Below are 18,246 nucleotides of genomic sequence, written 5' to 3'. Positions count from 1 at the left end.
CTCTGACTTTTTTTTGCATAACTTGTTAGTGACCAAATACACAATGTTGTGTTTTACAATGCATGAATTGATTCAAACCTCCATTCCCTTTCTTGGCAGCTGCTTTGTGTTGGTCTATCATCTCTTACCCTTTTTCCTGATATCCCTGCTTTTAAACAAAAGCTTTTGAAATGAATACATACACATCATCTCTAGTAGCTTATTTTGATTTGCCTTAAAGTTACAGTTTCCATTTCAAATGCTCTGATAAAATGCACACCAAGTCATACAGTTTTGCTCACAGAATCAGCCATTTATAACATCCCCTCCCACAACCTTTCTGCAGCTCTGCTCTTATACATACCCCATAGAAACATAATGTCCCAAACTTAAAAAAAAATGTGTTGAAGAACAGTTACTTTTAAAACAGAATAAAATCTGTACCATGAATTATTTATTTATTTATTTGTGTCAGCTGCTTGGAGAGTTCCATGGGGTCTCTTGGATTCTCCCATTTCATTATTACCCATGGAAATTTTCCATTTTTCTTTCCTTTTTTTCTACTTTGAAACTTCTAATCAGATTATTTCTTTAATTACATACACTTTTTGGTGATATTTTTGTTTTTCTTTTATCTTTTAAAATACTTCTCTCCATTGATCTCTTAACTTGTATGCTACTGACAAAAGTCTGTTATCTTCTTGTCCTTAGTACTTCTACGTAATGTATTTTTTTTTTTGTTCTTTTTTAAATCTGGTTACTTGAATATTTTTCTGAATTATTATGATTCACTTAAGATTTCTGTCTCATTTTGCTTTATTGTGTTAGTTATTTAGCAGGCTAGTCCTTGTCATTCATTGGTTTCTGTTACTGAGTGCTGAGATTCTTCCCATCATTGGTGCCAATTTCAGCCAACATCGTCAGAAGTGTGGCAATACTTTGAGGTTGTCTGTGTGTGTGGGGTGGGTGGGTGGGTGGGTGGGTGGTGTTAATCAGTGTTAGCAACCATGGCAAACTCCCGAGATAATCAGTGTACCAACAGAAGTGTTTTACATTGGCTCTTAATTTTGAGAGTTCTAAGCTGTGACTGGTGGGATTTGCTTTGCTTTTTGGGCTCCATTGAGATTGTCATGGTGGGACTTAAGAGCACAGAAAAGCTGTTCAAAATGTGAAGCTGTGGCTGGGGAAACAAGTACAAATAGTTGGGGACAGAGAGAGAGAGAGAGAGAGAGAGAGAGAGAGAGAGAGAGAGAGAGAGAGCTGGGGAATATTATTTTGAGGTGTGTTACTTTTGTTTATGTTGCATTTGTTTAACTCAATTAAGCTGTGTTACTTTGCCTGCTTAAAACACCTGATGGTCTCTGATGGTTTAATAAAGAACTAAATGGCCAGTAGCAAGGCAGGAGAAAAGATAGGTGGGGCTGGCAGGCAGAGAGGATATATAGAAGGAGAAAGCAGGGAGGCAAGATCTAGGAATGAGAGAGAAGGAGGGGGGTTTCAGGGGCCATCTGCCCACCCACTCAGCTGCTCAGGAAGTTACTGAATAAGAGTAGTATTTATAGGAGTAAGAGAGTGGGAAAATCCCAGAAGCAAAAGGTAGATGGGATATTTAAGTTAAGGAAAGCTGTCTGGTAATAAGTGAAGCTAAGGCTGGGCATTTATAGTTAAGAATACAGCTATGTGTGCATGTGTATTTATTTGAGAGCTGGGTGGTGTGCCTCTCAAAAGAGCAAAAGTGAACGAAGAGAGAGAGAGGTAGAGAGAGAGAGGTTTTGAGAGAGAGAGAGAGCATTTGGAGGCAAGTGGGGAGAGGGAGGACAAGAAAAAGGAAGTGTATGAGGAAGAAGAGACAATGAGACAGTAGTATGAGGATGAAGATGAGGAGCAAGAAGAAGTTAGACATTGTCAGCATGCTCTTATCTCCTCTGAAAACACTACCTCTATGACCTTAAGACTTATCATTCAGCCCCGTGTCTTAAAAGTTCCAAAACTTTCCAATAGTGGCTTCCCAGGGACCAAACCCTCAACAAATAGACCTTTTGGTGAATTTGACCTATAGTTGACTGAAATCTGTCTTTGCTTTGCTCCTAGAGATCGTCCCTGTATCTATGCTTGCTGTACTCCAATGTTACTTTCCCCAGCACTTCTCAATATAGTGATGAAAGGTGAGTTCTGACAGTTCTTTCTTAGGTTCTGAAGATGCTTCCATTTGTGGCTTATGCCATACGACTGAATCCAAAATGTGTTCCACCCAAGTGATCTTGCTAATATAATATAATAAACACAATATACTAGATCAGCATAATAGATATATGAACCTAAAAGTTAGGAGGTGCTGATCCTTACACTCTAAATCTCAGAATCAGACTAAAAATTCCTAAAACACCATGTGTTATTCTTATTCATAATCTCTCTCTCTCTCTCTCTCTCTCTCTCTCTCTCTCTCTCTCTCTCTTCTCTCTCTCTCTCTCTCAAGTCCACCACTGATAATCAACATCCAACAAATAGGTAGAATTACCTATCCTTCACCATCTGTCATATATATATATATATATATAAAATTTTCAGTTTCTATTCTACTATAATGTCATCTTTGGGAATAATCACCATTTTTGTCAAAATATTTTTACTTTCACAGAACAAGTAGGAAGTCTGACTATATGACCATGGTTGAGCAACATGTCATCTCTCTACATGCTACTTATTACCTAACTAAGTCATAATATGTCTTATTGCTTGCTTATGTGTAGCTTTCATAGTTTTCATTCTTAGTGTTATCTTCTGTATTTGTCTCCACAAATTTATTGATCACTTTGTTCCTTGTTGTTAATCTTATATTCTTTTATGATGTTGCATTGCTATCTATCATCTAGCTCAAAAGCATAAAATTTTACTTTGTGTACTTATAATAAATAATGTTTTAAATATAAGTATGAATCATTTGTATTTTGAAAAGATTTCAATATAGATGGGCATCATCAGCAAAATATTGTAAACATTAGTGTACAGAAAAAAAGTTTGAGAACTCTTACTTGTGAAATACGTCACAAAGTAAATATTATATTCTCACTTTTGTTAACAATAGTCAGGTTTCTATCATTTTTTAAGTGTGTTCTTGACACATGTGAAAGCCAATCCTAAAACGATGATGTGGACAGCATAAAGTAGCCCTGGGAATTATGAGGAGCAGACTAGGGGTCAAGTATCTTTTGTCCTGCTCTTCAAATTTCACTAGCAGCATCACTTAGGTCAATCAAGTAATCCTTCTGAGCTCTGTTTCCTTTTTCTGTGAAATGAAAGACTGAGTCCAGTATATTTAAGTTCAAAAAATCTATTTCTATCATTTTAAATGAGTGTTAGGGCAGACAGTGGTAGACACCAAATGCCTCTTGTTAATGGAAAATTATCATATAAGTGATACCTGTCTTAGCAAGAGGTTATCAGAAATATTGATGATAAGGATTAGCATGGAAGAATGGTTAGACTGGGTGGCCATTGCAATGGGTGGGAAATGCCTGGACTATGGAATAATAGGTAGCAGTTAAAAAGACAGATCTAGAGCCCACTAGATGACCCCAGTTCATAGTTACAGTAGAGGCAATTCAGGAAGAGACACAGCATGCATTGACCTGGAAGAAGGCTTGAGGTGTCTTTGGAATTTAAGACTGTGAACTAGCATACTTGTGGTTGCTGTTCATTCATGTTCATGGACCTTACATAACAATTTTACCTACTTGACTGTTCAATCATGAGAAACATGTAATCAGGATTCTTGAGTGGACTGGCTCCTTCATTGTTTCTGAGACATTCCCTGGATAGAGGTACTTCTGGATTTAATTGCCTTAAGCATTTTATTATAGTCCAAAATTGACCAGGACTGCAAAATCACTCACATTTGTCTTGAGAATCTGTGCATAAATGGAGTCACATGACAAAAAGTATTGTTTCAAATAGATATAGATTCATCCAAGTGACTGTGAACTGGGGAGATTTATCTAGCAGAGGAAGTGTGGTTATTGTAGTCATACAGGTATTTATAAGAGAGCAAGGTTAGAGAAAGTCTCCTCACTGATGTGGAATAAAAAGAATTACTGATAATGTTGATAGCCTTGCAAAAAAAAAAAAAAAAAAAAAAAAAAAAGAGCCATGGCACAAAGAATATTCTAGAAACTTGAAAAAAGTAAAACTAATAAGTATAATTTACCACAGAGCCTGTAGCAAGGAATATGATCTACTGACACCTTCACTTAAACCCAGTGGAAACGTATTAAATATCAGAAGTCATGAATTATATGTTAATGTATTCTTGATGATTAACTACCAAGAAATTTTGATGATTTTTATAGCATCAATATGAAGCAAAAACAATAGCTATGTAAAACAACCTGAATTACTAATGAGCATTAGTGCTATTACCAAAGTTGCAAAGTTGTTCCTATATTCATATACATATACATAGTCTTACATACACACACACACACACACACACACACACACACACACACACACACACATATTTGCTTTTCCCTTTGCAGCAAAATATCAATGTTTTATGGTTAGCTTTAATGATGGTCTATAATCTTAATTTGTTATTATTAATGTGTATATATGTTTTCTTCTGAGCCATGGCTACTTTGAAATTTTGCTGTCACTGAAAATATGTTTATTTGTACAGATGAAAGATAAGAAAAAATGAAGCATAGTATTATTCTAGCTGTCTACATGATAAGAGGTATAGATCTCAGTCTTATTCAGAAAACTCTTTTGGAATTGGATATGGCCATAGTGAGATAGTGGTGGAAAGCATTTGTTACTCCCTAAGTTATGACTACATAATGGAGTTTAAAGTATAGTTGACTCCGTTAAGCTGTCCTATGACATCCATATGTGTATCACGGCATTCATATAATCCTCCAATACTCATATATCATACACATGTAATAACAACAATATACTGAAATTCTTTTAGCTATGAATTATATTAAAAATAATGATATAGCACATATCACAATTATAATATTTCCAAGTATGGAGTTTTTTATATGTATTAAATAAACAAAAATAATTCTATAAAAATTTAGGAAATTTCTGTATATTTACAATGTCTAGTATTTAAAAAGGTTCTGACGTATTACTTTCACTATTCCACATACAGAGTAGCTTCAGAGAAGTTGTTCAGTACAACAAATTTATGTTTTCCTTCTGCCCTCTCTGCAGCTCTAATTAAACCCTAGAGGTAAAATAATAAACTGTGTCTGATTAATTTAACCAGCAGCTATGGCTGAAGTCATCTGTCCTGACCCCTAATTTAACATATTGACCCTTTCTATAAGTAAAACCAGAGGAAGCGAGAATTAGAAAGAATTTATTATTTCACTCTTTTTTCTTTATTTTCTCATTTTAATATGTCATGTATGAGACATTATAGATACCAGAACACTGTCTTCAGATAATTTATATTGGAGAATACCAGTGGGTGATGACAAATTAGCAAAGTAAAAATATTGCATGAAGATAACACTCAAAACTTGTCAGTTTTGGGTGAGGAATGAGTTTTCCTTGTTATATTCTCAGGCTCTTTTCGTTACTCATTATTCCTATTCATTCAAAAATACAAATATGCACAAAAAAGTCAAATGACTACATTCAACTGTTGTGCTTTAAAGGGACTACATAGCCATGTGTTTTGTTTTTAAGTGTATAATGTTAAAAAAGTAATTAACATACAGACTAGACTATTGCTGAATCCAGCTTCCTTCTGTTTGTTTGTAGAGATTTTATTTTATTTTATGTGTGTGTTTCTCTCTCGCCATGTGGGTGTATATATGTGTGTACTATGTGCATTAATCTACTCTTGGAATCCATAAAAAGGAATTGGTTTCTGTGGAACTGGCATTACCTACAGTTATGAACCACCATATTAGTACTGGGAACTGGTCCTTGGTCCTCTCCAAGCTCTTAACAACTGAACTATCTCTCCAGTCTCCTAGATTTATTTTTCTAAGGCAAGGCTACATACATTTTGGCACCTACAATATAACCACAGAATAGAAACTTTGAGACATTAAGTTAATAGTACAAGGTCCCTGGCTTTTAAATTAATTGTTTCATATATCATAAAAATCTCACCTTACATTGTATTTAAACATAATTATTATATTTAACAGTATATTATTCCAAGTCTACTATCTTTGCTTGGATGCATTACTTCAACAGGTAGTATATGTTTAGATGTGTGTTAATAAACAATCAAACAAAAAAAAACCTAATTGAAGGTTATGAATATTTCTCTTTTTTTAAATGCTGCATGTTAAAAAACATTCATTCATTTAACTACAGAACATGGTAACATTTTTTGGCATGTTATAGGAGCTTATCAGTCTTCCACAGAGGGATTTGGGCCACCATATTAACCTTGTGACTATATTACTTCTCTGAGTGTTTGCATCCTTCAATGTGTCCAAAATCTTCTTAAATTCCCCCCTCACTAAAAAGTCTTGACTCCTGTTGATTATATTAATAGTCATTGTGTCCATCCTGTTTCTTTTTTATTTTAATGTTTAAATATACACAAGACTTTCAAGAATCCATATCCTTTCTCTCTCATGCATAGTTCATGCACATTCCTTGATTATTGGAGGATGCCGAGATAAATAGGAAACCATGAATACCTGTGTCTACTACCTACATGAAAGCTAGAACTACAAAGTCTTCAGTTTTTAGTGTAGTCCTTAAATCACCACTTCATATAAACAGCAGGCCAGGTAATCAATTTCTAACATCTCTCAGATCCTTAAACATAATTTAGCTAGCCAATTTATTGTCCTAATATTTCAGCCATATTTTCTGTATCACTGCTTGTCAACCAAGACCTTATTATTTTTCAAGAGAAATTTGGGAATGGTTGGAGACAGTTATTTTCTTGTCTCAACTGTGGTTGGAGTGTGGATTGTCATTTAGAGATCAAAAGTTACACTGCTAAGTATTCTAAAACATATATCCAACCTGCAACAACAAAGCAACACTCACTCTAAAATGCAATGCTAGCAACTTGATCAACCAAAAAGTCAAGTTTTTTTTTTTTTTTTTTTAACTTTAGGAAAAAAAAACACATTTAAAAGTTATTTTCAAATGAAGTTCTTACACCAGTCAATCCTCATTGCCTTGATAAAGGTAAAACCACGTGCAGAGACTTATCTGATAAAGTAATGTTAGTTTGAGCAGTTGTATTGACTACTTTCAAGATGGGGGGTAGGTGGAGGTGGGGGCGGGAGTGGGGAGGACAGGGGAACCCATGGCTGCTATGTAAAATTAAAACACACACACACACACAAAAAAAAAAACAAAAACAAAAAAAAACGTAAAAATAATTGAATCACTTGCATGCCTGAATAGTTAGGTTTTGTTTATTTGTTTGTTTAATATCGAAGCAGAAACTATGGGGAAGTTACTTGGGATTTTATTCTATTCCATTATGATTACAAGGACAGAAAGAGTTCAAGAAAGTCTCACCACATCATTGAGAAGTCTTCACTCAGTCTTGGCTGAGCAGTCATTGAGGAACCTACCTACATATTGGACAGTTTTGTGTTTTCACATTGGGTATGGTATTTTTTATGTATAAATGAAGTTTGGTTATATAATGTCATAATGGAGTTGATATTAGTCCTTTGTTGTAATTTCCTCTGATGTTTAAAGGAACTCAACAAAAGTCTATTTATTAGAAGAAAGACCAGGGAAGTATTCCTCCATCGGTCTATAAGGCAGTCTTTGGCCTTCTCTTGTTTGTCTTTGTAATGTGTCATTGTTATTTTCCTGACCAGCGTTACCATCTGAAAGCATTTCATGGCATTTTTCATGTGTGTAATATAATACAGTTTGAAGGAGACTGAAATATTATATGCTTCCACACTCATGAAAACAAGAGGTGGGATTCAGAGTTGTGTCTTTTTGTCTAGATCATTTTGTTGTAGGTGTTAATTTGTCAAGGTATTTCTCAATTACTTCTCAGAGCCTAAGCATTGTACTCTCTTATTGGATAAGTATTTATGAAAACAGTTAAAGAAAATACATCGCTGGCAAGTGTTTACTCCCTGTTTCATGTTTGATCTTTTTTCTACAATCTCCTCAGAAAAGCTGGAATCTATTTTCAATGACGACATATGAATGCGGCGCACGTTCTGCGGCCTAACAGATGCCATCTGTAAAAGCATTTACTTTAAATTAGTGGGATAAGTAATCAAAAGGGCTTTGTACTTAATGCAAAACTTTTGGTGACTATTAAATGCTCATTAGAGGGTGTTTTTGCTGTATGACTGTCAAAATCAGCAGGACGTTTATGTTACGTTTCCTGAGTGGGTCAAGATTGAATATGATTTTACAACCTAAATAACATAAATGGATGCAGGTTATTTCAGTATCTCCAGATGTTTTTCAAACTCGTTACCCCTAAACCCAAAACTTAGTGCCACTTCAAATTCTACAATGGCATTTTAGTGAAGACTAAGAAAAAAATAGGTATTTGTTATCTTTAGATACATAGACTGTACCTCCAAGCCCTCAATATTTGGAAATGAAAGAATGGATGCCATCAACAATACTAAGTGTATTCCAACCCATATTTTATGGAAATATATGCCCCTGGGAACCCAATAATATTAAATCAGCTTAACTGTGCACTTATTACAATAGCTAATTATTTAAAATTTTTAATTATTGTATGATGGCTTATTTGGTAGATTGTGTATGTATTACAATTTGATTGAATCTCTGGAAATATGTCCTTATTATCACTTTGTTTTTAATTAAGCATTCAATTGCAGTCTTGTTTAATCTAGAGAGATGCATCTATTAGTCTCAGCTTTGTTATTTTTGCGGCACCATTTACAGGAATAATACTACAAGATAAAAACTATTGTTGAAGCTAAATAATCATCTCTATACTTAGAAAATTATGTCTAATATATTTCAGTGAACGTCAATACAGGGTCTTTCTCAAAAAGATTGCTTTGATGATCTTTCCTGCATTGTAGAAGTGGCAAGAGAAATCGTCGGGGTTGTAATATGCCAAAGACATTCTCTTAGCTTATTTTTTAAACTGATAAATATATACATGGGCAGAGTAATGTGTTTTTCTCTTTTCTTTGCAAATCGTTTCCATGAACTTTAATTGTATTATTTCCTATATTGTGAAGAATAAGGCCCGTTTCTCCGATTCATGAAGCTGCAATTGTCTATCATTTGGCTTCTGCTGGCTCAAATACACAACAATTTTAAGAGGAGGAGGACAGCTTGACTCCCCGTGTTCCTCTAGAGTAGCCACTTTCCTTTAGTGCAACCCAAATAGACATTTTGATGCCCAGTGTCTTTCTAACACCCCTTTCTTCAGAAGCAAAAGTATCTCATATCTCATTTGGATTGATGCCATCGAAGAGGAGTTTATGAAATGACAGGACATTTTCTTGGAGTTTCTGGGAACTGCAAGCAAGTGCTCAAGATTTTGTGTCTGCAGTGACTTCTTAGACAACGTGATAGTGCTCGTGTAAGTAACATAGAAAAATGGGATGAAAAATGTTCCTTTTAGTTACTGTCACAGCCTGAAAAGTGAATTCAATACCACTGAATTATTCAGTTAATCTTAAGTATTAAATATTTATAAAATTTTCAAGCATCCCTTCAATTAAACTTTTCTGGTTTACATTATTTTAAAAAATAAATGAAGTCTTCAATATGAACTCCTTATGTCCTGTTGATAAAGATATTACTTCAATGTTAAAACTGAAAATTCTGAAGCAAGTGAGAAGAGGGTATGGGTAAGTGCTCATGAAGGTAGAAGAAGAGAGTTCCGTGACGAGGGCTGTGGAGAGCAGGCTTCACAGGGTGGCTGCGATCAGTGCTGTACGGAGAAGATGAAGGATGACATTTTCCCAGACGCTCACAGAGAATTTGAGGTGGAGATGTCTGTGAAGTATAGAAGCTCGGCTCACAGATAACCAACTAATTTCTGTCCCTGTTTTGTGATTAAAAAGTGGAACGTAAACCCACAGATCTGATTGGTTAAACTATCTTAATCTCTGAGACAATTTGTCTGACAGAAATATAACTTATCTTTTCACGCATGTTGTGGGACCTGCTGTGCACTCTGTCAATAACGTTTTCTCAGTAGTTTGATATGTGAATGAAGAACCCATATAAAAGTCCACAAATACATGTGCCTTTGATCTTGTACTATTAATGACCTTCAGCATCTCATGAAACAAACACAGGGGAAAAGAAAACTACTTTAAATTTAAGTCATTTGCCATAAAATTTTGATAAAGCTATCTTTTAGGAGTCATTATTAAAAGAAAGATTTCTGTGATAAAAAAGTACCAATTTTTTGGTAAATATATAAAAACACAGTAAATAAAGTTATAGTAAGTTAATTTATTCAACAGATAAAGATCAAGGCTTAACAATTCTACTACCATACACTTATAGGTAATGGGATCAGGTTTCATTATTTCTCTTTTAAAAGATTTATTAATTTATTTTTATTATTATATTTGTGTTTTAATTTTACACATCAGCCATGGGTTCCCCTGTCCTCCCCCCTCCCGCCCCCACCCCCACCTTTCCCCCATCCCCTCCCCTCCATTCCCATCTCCTCCAGGGCCAAGACTCCCCTGGAGATTCATTTAAACCTGGTGGATTCAGTACAGGCAGGCCCAGTCCCCTCCTTCCAGGCTGAGCAAAGTGTCCCTGTGTAAGCCCAAGGTTCCAAACAGCCAGCTCATGCACTAAGGACAGGTCCGGGTCCCACAGCCTGGATGCCTCCCAAGCAGTTCAAGCTATTCAATAGGAGACCCCAGCTAGATCAAGAACAGAAAGGGAGAACAAAGAATAACAAACCATGATAAATGAAGACCACATGAGAACAGGAATAGACAGAGTGCTGGAGAGGTCCCCAGAAATCCACAATGATACATCCTCTGTAGAATGCTGGCAATGTTCGAGAGAAAGCCTGATCTGACCTAGTCTGGTGATCAGATGACCAAACACCCTAACAGTCGTGCTGGAACTCTGATCCAATAACTGATGGAAGTGGATGCAGAGATCCTCAGCCAGGCCCAGGTAGAGCTCCAGGTGTCCAACTGTAGAGAAAGAGGAGGGACTGTAAGATCGTGAATTGTTGAGACCAAGATTGGAAAAAGCACAGGGACAAATAGCCAAATAAATGGAAGCACATGAAGTATGAACCAAAGGCTGTGGAGCCCCCAGCTGGATCAGGCCCTCTGGATAAGTGGGACAATTGAATATCTCTTTTCTTTTGAGACTATGTTATAACTATGCCATTTCCCTTTTCCCTTCCTTCTCCCCTTCCAAACCCTCCTATATATTCCTTGTCTCTTTCAAGTTTTTAGCTAACTACCGAGGGATAGTGACATCATGGGTCTTAGAGGAGAATCTACAACCACTATATTCTCTAACTACATTTTAAACATTTGTACTTATACTCACAGATAACAGCATCTTAAGAGTCATGCTTTATTTTTAACTCACTAGGAGAAGGGAATGTTTTGAGGACATTAGACACTGTGTCAGATCCTGGTAGGAAAGCAGGTGTTATTGCTACTATGCATAGCAATTCACAGAGTTTGGTAGTACTTGAAGCCCCAGACTGAATGTGGCATCATGTCTATACATTCCCTTAGTGAGTGAATATACAGGCCAATTCACCATCTTGTTCCCTTCACCAAATCACTGCAAGAGAATGCATGTTTTAACATGGCAAAAAAGATGAACCAAAGCTATGTACACAATTATCCTTCAGCTTTTTTTTTCCCACCAGAGGAAATCTTACAGAAATGGTTTTGTCAGCTGTGTGGCAAATATGTTTCTTTAACTTCAGAACTTTTCACAAGGTGACAGTCATGACTCTGAGTGTCATGTCATGTCTCCTACATTGACATAACTCCTGCCACAACAGCTGCTTTCCCCACAACACTCTGGAATATGGCTATGTCCTGTGGCCTCTTGCTTCTGTGAGCAAACATATTTCATTCTCTGAAAGTTGGTCTTGGGACCTTTGGTTTCATCAGAGAGATGCTAGCTTTCAAGAAGCTCAGAGCCCTCAGTCCTAGTCTGGATGGAAAGGAATACTGCAGTCATTTGTGTTCTATCCCATATCCACAAATACTTCCCTGGAACTGCCTCTGTGCTGACTTTGGTACTTCTGCTACAGTTGCTCTTTGTGTACACCCTACTCTTCCCATCTATGACTAATGGGAGATGTTTACCTAAGAATTTTGTTACAAACAGCTTTCACAGTTGAACATAAAGACCCTACATCTCTTTCCCACTCATTTACATCCCTTAGTAAATACACTTCAATGGCCTCCATTTCTACACCAGTAACCCACTGTGGACCAAAGACTAAGGCATGTATGTTACACATGTCAGGTGGAGATAAATGTCAACATTCTCTAAATCTTGGCCAAAAGCCCTCATGAACTCAGTACTTTTAAGCCTGGAGGCAGCAGATTCATGTCTGAGGAGGTAAGTGATTTGAGACTGATTTTTCTTTTCAGTAATTGTACAAAATCTGTGCTTTGTAAAATATCAAAGGTCATATAACAATCCAATGGCTTGGAAGGAGTTTCTCCCCAGTGTTGGGTATCTCCAAGACAGAAAACAGTGTTGCATGCCATGGTTGCCTCTACATGCATTGTTTACCCTGCTTTCTTTTCCTGTCATCTTGGAAGTAACAAAAAAAAAATAATATTATTACACATGACATTTGAATACATGTTCAAAATTGTTCTCTGTAACAGAACAGAAGATATACTGAGAGTATGTGGGCTTCATCCCAAGTGACAGTGGCTGTCGTGGATGACACCCCATGCTTGAGTGGCTGCTGGGACATATAGTTTTCATCCTAGAACTCCATGGTTAGACAAAGCACCTGACACATGCTCTGGTCATTTACCTCCAGTGTGTGTCAGAAAATTTCAAGTTACGTGAGATGTGACTGTCTCTTCTAGCATATCCACTGAAGGTAATAACTGTCAATTATAAAACTATGGAAATGGCCTGGCGGTGGTGGCGCATGCCTTTCATCTCAGCACTCAGAGGCAGAGGCAGGCAGATCTCTGTGAGATCGAGACCAGCCTGGATTACCAAGTGAGTTCCAGGAAAATACGCAAAGCTACACAGAGAAACCCTGTCTCAAAAAACCAAACTAATAATAATAATAATAATAATAATAATAATAATAATAATAATAATAAAACTATGGAAATGAAAAGTAAAATGAAATAAAATTGAAATTGAGAAATTAAAAATTTAAATTTTCAAAAATATTAGGTCAGATGCCAAGTGCCTACTACTTTCAAACTTTAAATAATTTATCCCTGAGATTATTGATATTAATATATAGAATTAAAAAATTATTGAAATGAGTCAATATTAGGAATGTTACTACAACTTAGTAAAACATTGCTTTCTAAACAATTAATGCATGATGCTGTATAAAAGGTCCATTTGAAATACAAACTAGGCTTAATAGGCCAATGGATTAAACAGAACAATTGTTTAATAAAGCAGAACAAGGTTTACTGTAAAGGTTCAGATTTTACATTGCAATTAACCTTAAGACAGTCCCACTTAATCAGCTTGGGTATAGCATCAAAGAAGAATGTTCACAATTATCTGAAATGGCTATTAAATAAATATTCCTTTCTTCCCATTTTGTATCTGTGTGAGGCCATATTTCCTTAATATACTTCACCCAGAACAACATATTGAAGCAGATTGAAAGCAGGAGTTGATAGAGACCCCAGCTGGCTTCTATTAAGGGAGACATTAAGGAGAAAGAGAAAAAGAAAAGGTAAGACAATGCCAGTCTTCTAACTGAATTGTTGTTTGGAAAAATACACTTATGTTAAAATGTCATCCATATTAACATGTAGTGTGTAGACTATCACTTTAAAGGAATTAGTGTTTTAAAAATCTTAAAAGATTTAATCTCCTAAATAACATATATTGGTCAATCTAGCCCCCATGAAAACAATCTTTACAGGGCTTCGATAATTGTTAAGAACAGAAAGTGTTCTAACACAACTTCAGGGCTCTCTTACTATTGATTTCCTTGGACAGGCGTAACAAAGTCATACATAACAAAATCGTACCATGAATTGGGTGGCTGAAAGTCACAGAAGCCTATCCTGTCATCTTGTTTAGAACAAAAAAACCCAAATCAAGTTGTTGGATCCCCTTCACTCCCCGGAGTATGGAGTGTGTCCCACGTGTTCCTCCTGCTTCTGCTATGGCTTGTGCCCCTCTTTCTGTTCCTGTCACCTCGGTGCTCTCTCTATCAACCTCACACCGTTGCACTCCTCCTCCCATGGTGTTCTCTCTGTGATTCTGTGTCTTTTGCTTATCTCATGGAAGAAGCCAGTGTCACAACATTGATGGCCTCCCTGTCCTCTTGTAACTTCTTCTCAGTTTAACCCTTTAATTACATGCGAGAATATTTCCAGGTAAGATTCTAAACTCATCTATCACAAATTAAACTGTAAATATATCAATGAAATATTTTCAAAAATAAATTTCAACTGACAATCCTCTGCTTCAAGCGAATCCATATTTTCTGGGATTATTTCTACTCCCTTTATTTCTGTTGGTTACTATTTGTTTGTGGACACACTGAGGATGTTTTGAAATGTTCACTTTGCTGTAACATGCTTGCAGCAATTGATGCAAAATTTGGACTCATTAAATCATTTATGATTGGATAAATTGTTGTCAATTAGTTAATTAATGGATTGTAAGAGCCTTGGATAACTCCTGTTTTATTTAATGGCTCCTGTCTTGGCCCTGCCTCGTCGGCATGACAGTTAGTGGAAACCTCAAGGGAAGTAGTACTTCCAGGTCAAAGCTGGAACAGCTGCCCACTGTAGCGCTGGAAGCTCCATGGACAGTCTAATGAAGAATATATTTTCAAATTTGCTTACAAAATTGTATTTTTAAAACATGTTTGTATGATAAAGGTAGAGACAAGTTTTGGCATCATTTATTTTAGGTGAATAACAGGACAGTTGAAGGCTGGTTGGAAACACGTCTGGAACAGACAACAAATTATTTACTCATTCAAAGTACCAGAAACAAAAGTGGTATTCCCAACTGAGATAGGTCAAATTATTATTTCAAGGGTTTCTTACTAAGAGACAGTATTTCCTGCAGCTGTATTTCAAATAAGAGTCTGTTGAGGTAAACTGAGGCTCTGAAATATTGATGTTTTCTAGTCTCTAAAACTTGAGAAGAGGGGTTGGGGATTTAGCTCAGTGGTAGAGTGCTTGCCTAGCAAGAGCAAGGCCCTGGGTTCGATCCTCAGCTCTAGAAAAAACAAACAAACAAACAAACAAAATCTTGAGAAGATAGGCTCCTGTGGCTTAAATCCACTCAGTTAATTATATGACTGTATTATGGCTTCCCAGTGGAATTGATATTCATATAGCCTTGAAATTATATACTTAGATGCCTTCATATTGTTTCTCTATATACCCTTTCGCTTTAGCTCCTTGGCTTGTGCTTCTTAGCTACAGAAATAACTGAGCGACTCCCCTTCAGTTTGCCATGGCCATGACTTGCTAGTAAGTCCTCTAAACTGCCTCTTGGTAAGGAGGAGGTTCTTCACACAGTGGGGTTTTCAGTTATTCTGTAGGCTGCATAACTACGTGGCTCTGGATTTGCCATGAATCTGATGCTTGTTAATCTCTGACCACTTAGAACAACTGGTATTCACTTAAGAATGAATGACAACTCAAAACACACATTTATTTCATTGATTTGATACAGCACCCTGTGAAGTTTTGTTTAATTAAAAAGACAATAAGGATACAATTGTGGAATTCATACAACATGTTGTGATTTTTGTTCTTTCTCCTCTCCCCAGCTCTTCTCAGATCTACTCCCACCTCCCTACATACACAATTACATGCTTACGTTCTCTCTCCTTCTGTCTTCTTCCTCCCCATTGCCGCCTCCTCCCCCTCCATCTTTCTCTCTCTCTACCTATCTCTCTCCATCTATTATAGTTTGTCTTGCTCAAATATTCTTGGGTGTTGGTTCTAGCCTGGAGTGTGGTTAACTTACCAAAAGTCAAACTCAGGAAGAAATCTATGTTTTCCAGAAGCTGTCGAAAGTGAGAGTGGGGTGCTCCTTCCTCCCTTTAGACTGGGATTTTGTGTGACGTGAGCTGAGACAAGTCTTGTACATACATGATGTCATAATCACAGTAAGTTAACATCTGCAATTGTCCTGTTGTCTCCAGAAAACACTATTTCCTTGAAGTCATCTCTTCTTATAATCACTCTAGTGTTTCTCAATAATCAGGGGAAACAAATGCATCAGCCATGTGTTTGTGCATTTCCAAAGCAGTGAGATGAATGCTGAAGCTGGACATACCTTTAAAATGTTCAATAAATGACATTTTAAGAGGACAGAGATTCTGAACACAATGTCCATGTTCTTTAGTCATTTCTTACAGATATGCCTGTTTGGTGCTCTGAAATAAAACAGGGAAATTGGGTGCATTTGTCTATTTGGTGGGGTGTTTGAAATGTTTGTCTAAGCTGTAATCAGGTTTTAAAAGCAGTGTGAGCCCTGGAGGGAGAAGTACCACTTGCATTTTCAATCACCACTAGATGAACAACAGTGACTGACTACAGGGAAATGCCTTCGTGAGTCTACCAGCCACTGAAAATCAGCTGGCATTAAGCTGTCCAACTGCCTGCTCTTTGTTACATTACATGAAAGAGCTCCGTTGATGCACTTATTTGTTGGATGCACCTATAACATAATGATTCGTGTGTACATTTATGAGGGCAATAAAAGCAATGACTATGCAATTGTCTCTTGGAGATTTCTTTGAGAACTTAGGACTCAAAGGAGGGTCAAGTACATGTAATTCAGCTGGTGCATTTTTACTTTGTTTTTCTAGAGTTATCATGCAATAAAATTACAATGAAAGAATATCTAATTTCAATTGAAATAGTAAAAAAAAAAATAAAAGCATGGGTACCAAATTCTTCAAGGCAATTCACAGTGGAATTTCACTTACGGTGGGCTCTATGTTAGAGGCCGTGTTTTTAAAACCATAATCATCAAATGAGTGTAGAATTAAATTTAAACTGAATAAAAATATTCAACAGAACAATAAGCTCACATTTTAAAGTGACTTCTCTCTCTAGTTGTGTTTGTGTTTATAAGGGAGTGCACATGTGCATGTGGGTACCCATGTATAGGTATACTTGTGCCTACATAGGTCAAAAGTTGTTAATAGGTGTCTTCTTTAGCTGGTCTTCATCTTTTCAGTTATTATTATTATTTCATTTTTAGGTGGTTTCTCTCATTGAATCTGGAATTTACAATTGAGTTAGGTTAGGTAGCTAGTAAGCTCCAGGAATCGACCCCTGTTCACCTCCCCAGCATTGGGATTACAGATTCATATTGTTGCACCTTGAGTTTTGCATGGTGGTGTGGGGATTTGAATGAGAAAGACTCCATAGGCTCCTGCGTTTGAATGCTTGCTCTCTTCTTGGTTGAAAGAATTGGGAAAGATTAGGAAGTGTGGTCTTTTTGCAGGAGGCATGTCACTGGAATTGGGCTTTGAGATTTCAAAGTTCACTCTATTTCCAGTATGCTTTCTCTTTCTTGCCTTATGCATGTTGATCAGATGTAAGCTCTCAGCTACTGCTCCTGTGCCATACATGCATGCTTGCTGCAAAGCTACATGCAAAGGTGGTCAAAGCCATCTTTTTGTTTCTTTTGTTTGTTTGTTTTTGTTTTTTCAAGGCAGGGTTTCTCTGTAGTTTTGGTGCCTGTCCTGGATCTCACTCTGTAGACCAGGCTGGCCTTGAACTCACGGAGACCTGCCTGGCTCTGCCTCTCGAGTGCTGGGATTAAAGACATGTGCCACTGCCACCTGGCTGGCCACGTTAAATCTTAACCCTAAATAAATGTTTTATTTTATAAGTTGCCTGGGTCATAGTATCTTATCACAGTAATAGAAATATAACTAAGACAGGTGGTAGGCATTTGAACTCAAGCCCTTATCTTTTTGAAGAAAGCAATTTTCCATCTGAGCCACCTATCTTGGTCCTTAAATTATTTTCTGTAGAAGAAATTATTTGGATGAATCAACTATTTCAATACATATTCTTTGATTTGTTAATATACATCCCTTTGCTTGTTGCTGAGACAGAAACAATTATTATGGCCTGGAAG

The sequence above is a fragment of the Onychomys torridus genome, chromosome 17 (genome assembly GCF_903995425.1).
Source record: "Onychomys torridus chromosome 17, mOncTor1.1, whole genome shotgun sequence".
Lineage (NCBI taxonomy): Eukaryota > Metazoa > Chordata > Mammalia > Rodentia > Cricetidae > Onychomys > Onychomys torridus.
The sequence above is the reverse complement of the archived record's forward strand: the minus strand, read 5'-3'. Positions refer to the sequence as shown.